Genomic DNA, 14,556 nt, shown 5'->3' with positions numbered 1-14,556 from the left:
GAAGGAGATAGGAAACTCAGCAGGTGGGCGTTCCGGGGGCTCTCTATACGACAGGAGAGGCCCCACCCACAGCTTATCCAACCATGACCCATTACAATCAACAACGCCCGCTATTCAACAGAGTGCATCATCCAGAACAGAAAACTGTGTGCGGCAGACAGAAAGCAAACCGAATCCAAAAGCGATTACAACAGAGAATGAGAGAGATAAAGAGTATCCTGGTCGAGAAGATAGGGTCGCGGATGCTGCAGACCTGCCATACAGCGGGAGACGCCCCATCCCCAATCACAGTGACCGTCCTCCGGAGGTAGATTAAAACCTTACAAGTGAGACTAAAAACCACATTCATAGACGAAACAGGAACCAGTTCAATCATCCATGAATCGTACGCCAGTATTAGAGGCAATGAGTCCAGAGGTCCACATTTAGCATGGAGGGTCAAAAGGAGGGGCATTGCACCAAGATGTGCGCTACTGTCTGTAAGGCTCCACGACCACAGCGTCGGGGTGGCTCCTTACACAGAACAAAACTGTTGGTTAACCTCGTATGAAAGATGGGGAGACGGCATAGGACTGTGGATTCCCTCCGGGAAAAGCGGAAAGAAGAGCGCCATGCTGCAGTAGTCTCCTTGATATGCAGAGTTCGTTAGATGGGGCAGTAGCCCAGCAGATGACGTTCCATTTCCGAGTAGAGATGGGCAAAGTCAGTCGTTCTTGGGAACTACTTCACTGGTGTTCGCTAGTTTTTGGGAACCGTTCATTTTTACTCGTTCACCGTTTATTGTGTTTGGTATGTGGTTCTCCTGAAAAATTGAAAATTAATAGCATAGGTGACTGAAAATGGAAGGCGCCAAGAGGGGGCACTTGCCCTGGAGTACAGACTTTTTATTCATAACAATTCTCACACACTTGTAATTTTCGTGATTCTGCAAAACATCTCGTTTAGCCAACTGTAGCGTTAGGTGGCTGATCGCAGTGAAATAATATAAGGTGGCGTACGAAAAACCGGCCCCTAGTACAGACTGCTGGCCAATTACGCACCCTTTCCAGAATGAAATTTTCACTCTGCAGCGGAGTGTGCGCTGATCTGAAACTTCCTGGCAGATTAAAACTGTGTGCCGGACCGAGACTCGAACTCGGGACCTTTGCCTTTCGCGGGCAAGTGCTCTATCATCTGAACTACCCAAGCACGACTCACGCCCCGTCCTCACAGCGGCGTGAGTCGTGCTTGGGTAGTTCAGTTGGTAGAGCACTTGCTCGCGAAAGGCAAAGGTCCCGAGTTCGAGTCTCGGTCCGGCACACAGTTTTAATCTGCCAGGAAGTTTCATACGCACAATTTGTTGACCGCTACGAGCAGAATTGATAAACATGTAATAATTATGCAGTGCAGAAGTAACGAATAAACTAATGCAAACAACTTCGAAACAATAGATGACGATTGGTAAGCGACAATGAGCAGTCTAGTACTCGGGGCCGATTTTTCGTGCGCCACCCTATACCACTGAAATAATATCGTAGGAGTTATATTCTCTTTACAAAACTTCACACCACACACTTTATTACGAAGCGCGGGACTCATTCGGTTGCAAGTCGGTCTGCCTTCCACAACAATGAACATGCTCTTTTGCCTTGGATCAAAAAAAGACGGAAAATGGCCACTCTTGTGTGCTGTGCCGACGTCCTTTGCATGTGTAATAACAAAAAATCTTGCCTTCTGCTGTTTATCGAAATAGTGAAGTAAGCTGATACGTCGTTTTGTTACCAGAAAAGATGTATGTATTACATATGTGATTTTTATGTAATTTACGTAATTATAAAATACATTCTAATTACCGGTCGTGGACGCTGAATAGAATATGAAAAAAACCAGAAGTTCAGAGTTCAAAAAAGTTTTGAAACAGTTCTAGAAAGGGTGTGCGAAGCAAACGAAACGAGCAACAACTCAATACTGAACTAGGAGCAGTCGGCAGTGGAACTGCGACGAGTGGCCACGCGAAGAAGGACGAGTCCGGCCGAGCGAGACAGAGACAGACGGGAACGGGACCGAGGCTGGAACGAGACCGGCACGACGTGCCGTTGAGGGAACGAGACCGACCGTTTCCCGTTCCTGGGAACTATAAGCAGAAAGCCGCGGCCGAAGTGAACTATGAAAGACCGTTCCTTAGAATTCGTTCCTCGCTCGTTCCGTTCATCTTTATGAACCGTTCCTTTGGACCCGTTAGTTCACGAACGACCCATCTCTATTTCCGAGTGAGCAGCGATCTCATTGGCAGCAAGGAAACGAGGCCATCAGCGTGTGCCTGGAACCGCGTTTGCTGCTAAACAGCACTGTAACGTAATGTAAATCGCGTTATGCGGAAGTGGTAATATTTCTACTATCGCTTTATTTCAATAATGCTTGAATATTGTCAAACATCGTACGAAAGTATTTCTATAGAAAACGGCAATATTCACTTACGAATGGAAAGTGCTCTTTGTCCACAGTGTATATGTACATGCGACCATGGCTTAGCTATTCTCTATAGATAGATACTCAGCGATCACAGGCCCTGCAGACCAAGCGCTGCTTCCACAAACTGCCTCCATTCCTTCCTGTTTTGCGCCCGGTTCCTCCAGGTGTCTTCAATTCCCAGGGCTACAAGGTCCTTCGCCAGGTCGTCCATCCAGCGCTGCCTTGGACGTCCAGTGGGGCGTTTGGTGTTTGGTTTCCTCGCTAGTGCCATCTTCGCATGTCTTCCATCTGGCCATCTTCCATCTGGCACACCCATTGTATTCTTTTGCTTTTTATCTTCTGTAGGATAGTTGGTTGTCGCATCAGAAGGTAGATTTCCTCGTTTGTCCTCCTCCTCCATTCTCCGTCATCTAAAACTGGTCTCTATAGCTTCCTCATTACTCTTCTTTCAAATATTAATAGTTTTCCCTTTGTCGCTTAGTCATGCTCCATGTTTCTGAACCGTACCTTACTGCTGAGAATATCATTGTCTTGTATATTTTCATCTTAGTGTTCACTGTTTTCTATACAAATACAAATTCATGTGCCCTGCTCACTTCTTTCTGCATATTCGGGCTGATCTTACGAACATCTGTAGGGATTTTGGTACGGTTTTTATTAAAAAGTAGACTGCGTTATGAGGAAGGCTTGTGTACATAATTAATAAATATTTCGAGCAAACTGGCTGAACTATGAATAACTTGTCAATAGCCGCTGTGAAAACTATGCCATTGCCACGTAGCACAGAACGGCAGAACTGCTTGGATCCACGGCTCAGTGCAGCGTCCTGTAGCCACGTATAAACTGAGTACACGCGAACCCTCTTCCTTGGATATACACTCCTGGAAATGGAAAAAAGAACACATTGACACCGGTGTGTCAGACCCACCATACTTGCTCCGGACACTGCGAGAGGGCTGTACAAGCAATGATCACACGCACGGCACAGCGGACACACCAGGAACCGCGGTGTTGGCCGTCGAATGGCGCTAGCTGCGCAGCATTTGTGCACCGCCGCCGTCAGTGTCAGCCAGTTTGCCGTGGCATACGGAGCTCCATCGCAGTCTTTAACACTGGTAGCATGCCGCGACAGCGTGGACGTGAACCGTATGTGCAGTTGACGGACTTTGAGCGAGGGCGTATAGTGGGCATGCGGGAAGCCGGGTGGACGTACCGCCGAATTGCTCAACACGTGGGGCGTGAGGTCTCCACAGTACATCGATGTTGTTGCCAGTGGTCGGCGGAAGGTGAACGTGCCCGTCGACCTGGGACCGGACCGCAGCGACGCACGGATGCACGCCAAGACCGTAGGATCCTACGCAGTGCCGTAGGGGACCGCACCGCCACTTCCCAGCAAATTAGGGACACTGTTGCTCCTGGGGTATCGGCGAGGACCATTCGCAACCGTCTCCATGAAGCTGGGCTACGGTCCCGCACACCGTTAGGCCGTCTTCCGCTCACGCCCCAACATCGTGCAGCCCGCCTCCAGTGGTGTCGCGACAGGCGTGAATGGAGGGACGAATGGAGACGTGTCGTCTTCAGCGATGAGAGTCGCTTCTGCCTTGGTGCCAATGATGGTCGTATGCGTGTTTGGCGCCGTGCAGGTGAGCGCCACAATCAGGACTGCATACGACCGAGGCACACAGGGCCAACACCCGGCATCATGGTGTGGGGAGCGATCTCCTACACTGGCCGTACACCACTGGTGATCGTCGAGGGGACACTGAATAGTGCACGGTACATCCAAACCGTCATCGAACCCATCGTTCTACCATTCCTAGACCGGCAAGGGAACTTGCTGTTCCAACAGGACAATGCACGTCCGCATGTATCCCATGCCACCCAACGTGCTCTAGAAGGTGTAAGTCAACTAACCTGGCCAGCAAGATCTCCGGATCTGTCCCCCATTGAGCATGTTTGGGACTGGATGAAGCGTCGTCTCACGCGGTCTGCACGTCCAGCACGAACGCTGGTCCAACTGAGGCGCCAGGTGGAAATGGCATAGCAAGCCGTTCCACAGGACTACATCCAGCATCTCTACGATCGTCTCCATGGGAGAATAGCAGCCTGCATTGCTGCGAAAGGTGGATATACACTGTACTAGTGCCGACATTGTGCATGCTCTGTTGCCTGTGTCTATGTGCCTGTGGTTCTGTCAGTGTGATCATGTGATGTATCTGACCCCAGGAATGTGTCAATAAAGTTTCCCCTTCCTGGGACAATGAATTCACGGTGTTCTTATTTCAATTTCCAGGAGTGTACAAACAGAAGGAACGGTTTAGAGTGGTGCGGTCAGTATCTCGCGACTTACCATATGCAGTAATCTGTGTTCGGACACCCTGCAATTAAGCTACATTTCGTGTGCAGCACTCAATAACCTGAAGTGCACCAACCGCAAAGTAGCAGCATTGCTCATAAACGTTGGTAGATTCGTCAGTTTCTTCGGAAGGAAACAGACATGGGTACGATTTTCTTGACATCTGAAAAATAGAGGAGGGCATGTCATTCAGAATCTCCTAGCTGATGACTAGAGAAAATTTCGAAAGAGATCTACCAATGGCTGGAAGAAGCGTTTCGAAAACCAAATACAAAAATTTCGGACAATTCATTGCACTTCTTCGAACAACTGGTAGTGAGTTACTTCCAAGTATCTGAAGCAATTGTTTGAGAACAACTGCATAGCGAAAAAACATGCGAATCCAAAATCTGTGATTTTTAATTTTTTATGCAACAAGTAAAATATTTTCATTAAAACTACTTCAGCTAGAGATGCACTTTTGATTCGTTTACATACAGAAAACTTTTTTCAGCAGCGAATCAGATGACTCAGCTTTCTGCTTCCCTTCAATCAAACCTAGATGCAAACAATTCCTTACGTAGCAGGGCGAGTAAATCTGCCACAAAGAGTCTGCGACAGCGAATTTCGGCAATGAGTCTGAACAATGAATGCCAAGGTTTACAAGACGAGTGCTGTAACGGATATAGATCTACATGAGACATTTTTGTTTCTGTTCCATTTTTTTTCCTTTTGTGCCAGTGGCAGCCCAGATTCACATCACGTAAGAGGTTTCCTGGCGTGCACTGCTTAAATTGTTCCAGTTATATGAAACTGATAATAATTACATAACATTGTTCTCAGAACTTCATGAATAACTTTCTTCAGTGGCCCGTAAACGAGTCCAACGCTACGCCAGACCAGTCGTCGGTCCCTAGATATAAATGGGAGTTAAATGGCAACAATAGATGAAAAAAGTAAGTAAAAAATTTATTATTTTAAAAGTAATCGCGATAGCTGTTGATACATTTAGTCCACTGAGAGTTAAAACAGTCAGTGACTTCACGGAAAAGTATTTGCGGCAGCCCTAGGAACCGTGATTGTAGCCGGGTGTACACTTCTTCGCCCGAAGCAAATAGACGGCGACGAATTTCTTCAGGGCTCCCAAAAAAAAAAAAGAAATCGCATGGGAAGAGATCAGGACTTCATGGGGCATGTGTAAAGACTTCCCAGCGAAACTTCTGCAGCGTAGTGGAAACAGCCTTGACAAAATGTTGGTGGGCATTATCCTGCAACTGGATAATTCCGTCCGTTAACATTTCTGGGCGTTAGGACTTTGTGGCGCATTTCAGTTTTTGCAGTGTGTCCACGCACCGCTGTGCGTTAATTATGCTACAGTGTTCCAGAAAGTCAGTGAGCAGCGGGCCGTCGCACTAAAAAAATCATCGCGACTGGCATGCCTATTTCGACCACACTGAAGAATTTGCGCTGGGAAGCACTTACACTTCCTCCATACAGTCTACTCCCCCCCGCGATTTCCTTAATATTAGTACCTTGAAGACAAATTGGGAGCCATCGATTTACTTCAGACGAAGAGGTGAACACCTGGGTTATAGTGACCGGAAACGGAGCGAATACGCGTCTAATGTTTGGGTTGCATTCTTCACAAATCAAGGCGCCGCTGTTACATCAGTGCTAACGGGCTTCCTTCATTGCCGCTGTAGTTCCGCGGTTATTACGAGTCTGAGAACAGTGGAGCTGCGGTCGCTTCATATTCGTCGACTCTTTCCATCTCGTAAGATACGTTTGCACTGGGATGCATGTATCGCAACTTGTATGAGCGTCATGTCAATCTGACATGTCGCGACACATCACCTCATACGAAACTTCATCCAACTTGTATGCAGACCTTCCTGCGTATACAAGACGCATATACGTACATTCTGTACACAGCAATAGACTCAAGCCGCAGAAGTTTCGCATCCGCAGTACCATTCCTGGCGCCCTACCGCCAAGTTTATTTAAAAATGCCTATTTGATCTTGAGTATTCTGTGGACTCTGTTGCTCTATTCGTTACGTTTTGTGGGTTTTCCTTTCTTCATCCAAAAGGGCCAGCGCACCAGCACACAAAAATGTAAGGTTTTGGGAAGCCATTGCGAATTCCGTACAGCTTTGCACCACCGAATGCACTGATCCACACCATCAGACGTAAACACACGATTATACATGCATGACTTGCAAGGACCGCGCTCCTCCAAGTCGCGGTACATGCTCCAGAGATGCTCCAGAGATGGTCCATTGATAATGACCGGGCCTAATATCTCACGAAATAAGCATAACGAAAGAACTACAAAGAACGAAACTCGTCTAGCTTGAAGGGGGGAAACCAGATGGCGCTATGGTGACCCGCTAGATGGCGCTGCCGTAGGTCAAAAGGACATGAACTGCGTTTTCTTAAATAGGAACCTCCATTTTTTATTACATATTCGTGTAGTACGTAAAGAAATATGAATGTTTTAGTTGGACCACTTTTTTCGCTTTGAGATAGATGGCGCTGTAATAGTCGCAAACGTATAAGTACGTGGTATCACGTAACATCCCGCCAGTGCGTACGGTATTTGCTTCGTGATACGTTACCAGTGTTAAAATGAACCGTTTACCAATTGCGGTAAAAGGTCGATATCGTGTTCATATATGGCTATTGTGATCAAAGTGCCCATCGGGCGTGTGCTATGTATGCTGCTCGCTATCCTGGACGACGTCATCCAAGTGTCCGGACCGTTCGCCGGATAGTTACGTTATTTAAGGAAACAGGAAGTGTTCAGCCACATGTGAAACGTCAACCACGACCTGCAACAAATGATGATGCCCAATTAGGTGTTTTAGCTGCTGTCACGGCTAATCCGCACAGCATTGAAAGTCGTGTACAGTTCTGCCACTGCGCACAAGAGAAACTACGGGACGATGACAGATTTATTGCACGCGTTCTATTTAGCGACGAAGCGTCATTCACCAAAAGCGGTAACGTAAACCGACATAATATGCACTACTGGGCAACGGAAAATCCACGATGGCTGCGACAAGTGAAACATCAGCGACCTTGATGGGTTAATGTATGCTGCGGTACTATGGAAGGAAAATACTTGGCCCCCATTTTATCGAAGGCAATCTAAATTATGCAATGTATGCTGATTTCCTACGTAATGTTCTACCGATGTTACTACAAGATTTTTCACTGCATGGCAGAATGGCGATGTACTTCCAACATGATCGATGTCCGGCAGATAGTTCGCATGCGGGTGAAGTGGTATTGAATAGCGTATTTCATGACAGGTGGGTTGGTCGTCGAAGCACCATACCATGGCCCGCACGTTCACCGGATCTGACGTCCTCTGATTTCTTTCTGTGGGGAAAGTTGAAGTATATTTGCCATCGTGATCCACCGACAACGCCTGACAACGTGCGTCAGCGCATTGTCAACGCATGTGCGAACCTTACGGAAGGCGAACTACTCGTTGTTGAGAGGAATGTGGTTACACGTATTGCCAAATGCATTGAGGTTGACGGATATAATTTTGAGCATTTATTGCATTAATGTGGTATTTACAGGTAATCACGCTGTAACAGCATGCGTTCTCAGAAATGATAAGTTCACAAAGGTACATGTATCACATTGGAACAGCCGAAATAAAATGTTCAAACGTACCTACGTTCTGTATTTTAATTTAAAAAACCTACCTGTTACCAACTGCTAGTCTAAAATTGTGAGCCATATGTTTGTGACTATTACAGCGCCATCTATCACAAAGCGGAAAAAGTGGTCCAACTAAAACATTCATATTTCTTTACGTGCTACACGAATAAGTAATAAAAAATGCGGGCTCCTATTTAAAAACGCAGTTGATATCCGTTTGACCTATGGCAGCGCCATCTAGCGGGCCAACCAAAGCGCCATCTGGTTTCTCCCTTCAAGCTAGACTAGTTTCATTCTTTGTAGCTTATTTCGTGAGATATTTTGCCCAGTCACAATCAATGGACCACCCTGTATACACTTAGCAGCCATAACATTATAACCACTATCTAATAGCCTGTATTTCCACCTTTGGCACGGATTACAGCGGCGACGCGTCGTGACATGGAATCAAAGAGACCTTTATAGGTCGCAGGAGGGAGCTGGCACCATATCTGGAAACACATGTCAGCTAATTCCCGTAAATTCCGGAGAGGGGGCGATGAGCTCTGACTTCACGTTCATATCATGACAGATTTGTTCGGTCAGGTTCAGATCTGGCGCGTTTGGGGGCCAGCACATCAACTGAAACTCGCCACTGTGTTCCTCGAAGCACTCCACCATACTCCTGACGTTGTGACATGGTGCATTACCTTGTTGAAAACTGCCACTACCGTCAGGAAATATGATAGCCATGAAGAGGGGGACATGGTCTGCAACCTGTGTACGATACTCCTTGGCTGTCATGGTGCCTTGCAAGAGCTCCAATTGACCCACTGATGCTCACTGAATGTTCCACAGAGCACAATGGAGCCACAGCCAGCTTGTCTCCGTCCCGCAGTTTGTGTGTCAAAGAGCTGTTCCCTGGAAGAGCGACGGATTAACGCCCTCCCATCGACACCACCAAGGAGGTACTGGAACACGTCAAACCATGCAACGCTCTGCCACTGCGCCAACGTCCAGTGTTGATGACCACGCGCTCATTTCAGACGTAGTTGCCGATGGCGTTGGTATTAACATTGGCACATGCATGGGTTGTCAGCTGCGGAGGCCCATCGTTGGGAGTGTTCGGTGGACTGTGTGTTCAGGCACACTTTCACTCTACCCAGCCACAGGTCACCGCCTGTCCTGTTTTACAAGTCTGCCCAGAGTGCGACGTCAGACATCTGTAATGAGGCGTGGCAGCCCATTCGACGACGTCTGGACGCTTTGGTTTGTTTTCGCCACGTGTTGAAGACACTCACCACAGCACTCCTCGGACACCCGACAAGTAGTGCAGTTTCCGAAATACTCATGGCGAGCCTCCCGGCCATCACAATCTGCCCTCGGTCAGACGCAGATACTCCACGCGCCTTCCCCGTTCTACACACGGACAGCACGCTCACTGGTACTATGTGCACCGTGAATGTCTGATTAGCAGACATTCCTCGCCAAGTGACGTTGGTCTCGCCTGGACGAGTCTATGTCTATAGCAGGTCGGTGGTCATCATGTTCTGGCTGATCAGTGTGTGTCACACATTCGATACAAATCACAGATGTAGACGTTCCTTTACTGCAGCATGCAGAAGTGTAAGGCCTGTCGAGACGTGTTGTTAGCACGGAAGGTGAGTACAAGACATTGCTGCTGAAAAAGGCACTTACAAGGCGAAATGATCGACTGTCAGCGTCAGATGGCTTCTAAAGAATCTATGTTTTGTGACACTCAAGAGTGTAAGACGGTAATTAATTGATGCAAATACACTGAAGTGCCAGAGAAACTGCTATAGACATGCGTATTCAAATACAGAGACATGTAAACAGGCAGAATGCGGCACTGCGGTCGGCAACGCATATATAAGACAAGTGTCTGGCGCAGTTGTTAGATCTGTTACTGTTGCTACAATGGCAGGTTATCAAGATTTAAGTGAATTTGGTGTTATAGTCGGCGCACCAGCGATGGGACACAGCATATCCGAGATAGCGTAGTCTTCATGACCACGAGTGTACCGTGAATATCAAATCTCCAATATCGCTGCGGTCGGAAAAAGATCCTGCAAGAAGAGGACCTATGGCAACTGACGAGAATAGTTTACCATCAAAGAAATGCAACCCTTCCGCAAACTGCTGGAGATTTCAATTCTGGGTCGTCAACAAGTGTCAGTGTGCGAACCATTCAACGAAACATCATCGATATGGGCTTTCGGAGCCCAAGGCCCACTCTTGTATCCTTGATGACTGCACAATACAAAGCTTTACACCTCGCCTGGTCCCATCAACACCGACATTGGAAACATGATGCCTGGTCGGACGAGTCTCTCTTCAAATTGTATCGAGCGGATGGATGTGTACGGGTGTGGAGACAACATCATGAGTCCAGGGACCCTACGTGTCAGCAACGGACAGTTCATGCTGGTGGGGGCTCTGTAATGGTGTGGGGCGTGTGCAGTTGGAGTGATATGGGAGCCCTGAAATGTCTAGATACGACTGTGATAGTTGACAAGTACGTAAAGCATTCTGCCTGGTCAGCTGCATCCATTCATGTCCATTGTGCATTCCGACGTACTTGGGCAATTCCAGCAGGACAATGCGACACCCCACAGGTCCAGAATTGCTACAGATTGGCTCCAGGGACACTTTTCTGAGTTTAAACACTTCCGCTGGTCACGAGAGTCCCCAGACATGAACATTATTGATCACGACTGGGATGCCTTGCAACATGCTGTTCAGAAGAGATCTCCACTCCTTCGTACTCCTTCGGATTTAAGGACAGCCCTGCAGGATCCGTGGTGATAATTCCGCCCAGCACGACTTCCGACACTACTCGAGCACATGCCACGTCGTGTTGAGGCATTTCTGCGTGCTCGCGGGGGGCTCTACACGATATTAGGCAGATGTACCAGTTCTTTGGCTCTTTAGTGTATAACTGATGCGAGTATAATTGCGAACGTGTTCCATTAGAGGAGGAGTGATATCTGGAATAAGTTTCACGCTATAGCCCACGCTTCAAATGACCAACATTTAAGTTTTGTCCAATGCAAACTAAAATTTGTTTCTTCTACCTCCACCATTAGGAAAGATACCTGCTGCGTCAAACGAAAGCTGAGCACAGAACAACGCCACAGTTACATCCCTGCGACAAACAAGCGTGCTATTTTCCATATTCATTCGGTCATGGCAACATGCGTTTTTTGGGCTAACAGTGAGCGGCGTAGTTTATCATTTATTTCTGTAATTTATTGTACTAATGAATCACCATTTAGAGATTGCACTTCATACTTCCGTCGTGATTTTCTGGTCGTTACTTAGGTAACGCCTTGAAAGTACGCATATGTCAACGTATGAGTAGATTTTTAAATATTAAAATAAATTTGCAATAGTCTTCGAGAAAATTTTATCTATATAAATATAATATAAGAAGAACAACATTCAGTGCTTAACTGATCAGACGTTATATTGGTAAGTAACTTGCTTCTGTCATTTAGGTAGATCAGACATCTTGTGACATTTCAAATTGCACGTGAGAATGCTTGTAAAGCTGAAATCATGAGAGTGTGAAATAAATGAATAATAATAATTTACAGGTTCTTTCAGAACGGTTGCGCATGCAGCGGGAATGCCGCGAGTCCGTGGTTACACTTGCGAACTCGTGTACTCGCTCTCCCTGCTGAGCGAGTCGATTCCACTCGCACCCGGCAACGGACTGAAGTGACGACTGGGCTGCGTCGGAGACTCATGAGTCGAGTCTACAGGGACACGGAGACGGCGAGTTCGGATATGACGTAACAGGACTCAATGGCGACATTAAAGCGGGTATACGGAGCTCATTTCTGATCTCTGCTGAGTAAATAATCGTTCTGTAGGGAACGCCAGATATTTTCCCATGAAGCCATTGACTGTCTTGTCTCACAGTGGGATAAATTATTAACTGTTATGACGATTATTTTATAAATAATAAATAGTATACTTACTGTTTTCCATGTTTCTCGTTTTCATTTGACTGCGACTTACAGTTAGTGCTACCCGTACAAAGCCAAGGCGGGTAGGAAGTTATTAATACACTGGTGTCCAAAATTAAAGCAACAAACCGCCGTTTCCCCGTCCTGTGTCTAATTCACGATATAATCATACAAACTGTCAACAGATGTCCGTATGATCGTGTTGTGTACGGGAGATGCCATTCCGGTTAACGGACAACCACGCCAACGGTAACATCAGGACACCTATCAAACGGAGTTGTGTTTGCCGAGTAATCCCACACCCACAATCGCTTTGCACAGTCACAGACGGTGCAATATAGCACAGAGAAGACGCCTACCAGACACTCTGCAGTGGAGGGCCATAGGAATAATGGCAGCAGGACAGTCACAAACTGACATGGTCCGATGGCTTAATGTAAATGATTCTGTTGCTCTGGGCTGCAGCGACAGTTTACGTATAGAGACCAAAACTGTATCCCGAAGACCAGGGTATCGCCGACCACGTGTGGCATCAGAATGAGAGCACCGTTATTTGGCTGTAAGAGCACAACGGTATCGCCTTTGTACTGGAGCAAATGGCGTCTGACTTCGCAGTATCCAATGGATGTGTTGTATCGAGGCAAACGGTGTACAGAAGGCTTCGGCAGAGCGGCCTTTGTTGTCGGAGACCTGCTGTGTGTGTGTGTGTGTGTGTGTGTGTGTGTGTGTGTGTGTGCGCGCGCCTCTGACGCGTCTTCACAAAAGAGAACATCTACAGCCGAGTCGTCAACATGCCACCTGGACGGTCGAACAATGGGGCAACGTTCTTTTCACAGACGAGTCCCGATTTGGTCTGGAGATTGCATTAGCATCTGGAGGGAACTTCTAACGGTTTCGGGATCCTGACATTCTGGACAGAGATCGATATCTAGCAGGATTCCTAATGGTGTGGCCCGGGTTTATGTTGATCACTCAGACATCTGTTCATGAAATTGTGCAGGTAATCGGCAAGGTTTAACTGCCATCGTGTATCATGGCGAGATCTCAGGACCTCAGGTGCTGTTGTTGCGAGGTGCTGTGGACGATGGACGATGATGTTCGACCTCGTAGAGCAGAGGTGGTTGATGTTTTCTTGGAAACCGAAGATATTACACCAATGGCGTGGTCTGCTCACTCTCCTGATTTGAATCCCATAGAGCATGTCTAGAATGCATTAGGGAGACAGGTGGCACGACGCCAGCATCCATCTGCCACTCTCCAAGACTTGCCAGTAGCAGGCTCCAGGAAGACTGGATGTTATTGCCTCATGAGATTGATAACATCATTCACAGCATGCCCCGTCGTTGTCAGTCCTGTACTTCTGCCAGGGGCGGTACCACCCCATACTGAGCAAATTAACCAGATGTCTCAATGGGTATACAATGATGATGATTGGTTTGTGAGGCGCTCAACTGCGTGGTTATCAGCGCCCGGATGGGTATACAAATCCAGTAAGTTGGAAGAAACTAAGAACGTTTTTGCCTACCGTTATGCATGTAGCAGTAGTTTACGTTCTGTATTCTTTACATTTCTTTTACTGTCTTGTCGCAAAGTAAAGATAACATTGCAAAATTTCTATTTTTTGCTTTAATTTTGGACACCAGCGTATTTGTGACTGTCATTGAGAAACTCCAGTACCATTACTAAATTGGACTGAGCTTTTTTTCTGGTCTTTAAATCGTATCTACACGGGACCGGCTTGTTAATTTTAGGATTTGTCAATGTCAGCGGTGTAGTATGGGCGGATGCCCTTCCTCTCACCACCCCTTTCCCACCCCTCCCTCCCCCTTCCCAGGACGAAATTTTTTGGACTCCAGCTGTCTGCTTCTTTAGTTATCCTATGTCGAAGTGTGCGAAAATTTTCTAAATGTTTGCGAATCGTGTAACGGAGGCTAGACATCGGTACCAGTCTGGTATCCACCTAGTCTGATGTGGCGCCTAAAAACCACACCCTGGCTGGCTGGCAGAATGGCCTTCGTCGTTAATCCGCAGTGCTGATTCGGGCCTGGGCCGGCGCGCCTCCCCTGATCCCAGAAGCAGCTTGCTGAAGCGCGCGGCTGTCAGTGCGGGCCCAAATTCAACTGTG

This window comes from Schistocerca cancellata, chromosome 2 (genome assembly GCF_023864275.1).
Source record: "Schistocerca cancellata isolate TAMUIC-IGC-003103 chromosome 2, iqSchCanc2.1, whole genome shotgun sequence".
Lineage (NCBI taxonomy): Eukaryota > Metazoa > Arthropoda > Insecta > Orthoptera > Acrididae > Schistocerca > Schistocerca cancellata.
Note: the sequence above shows the minus strand (reverse complement) of the source record.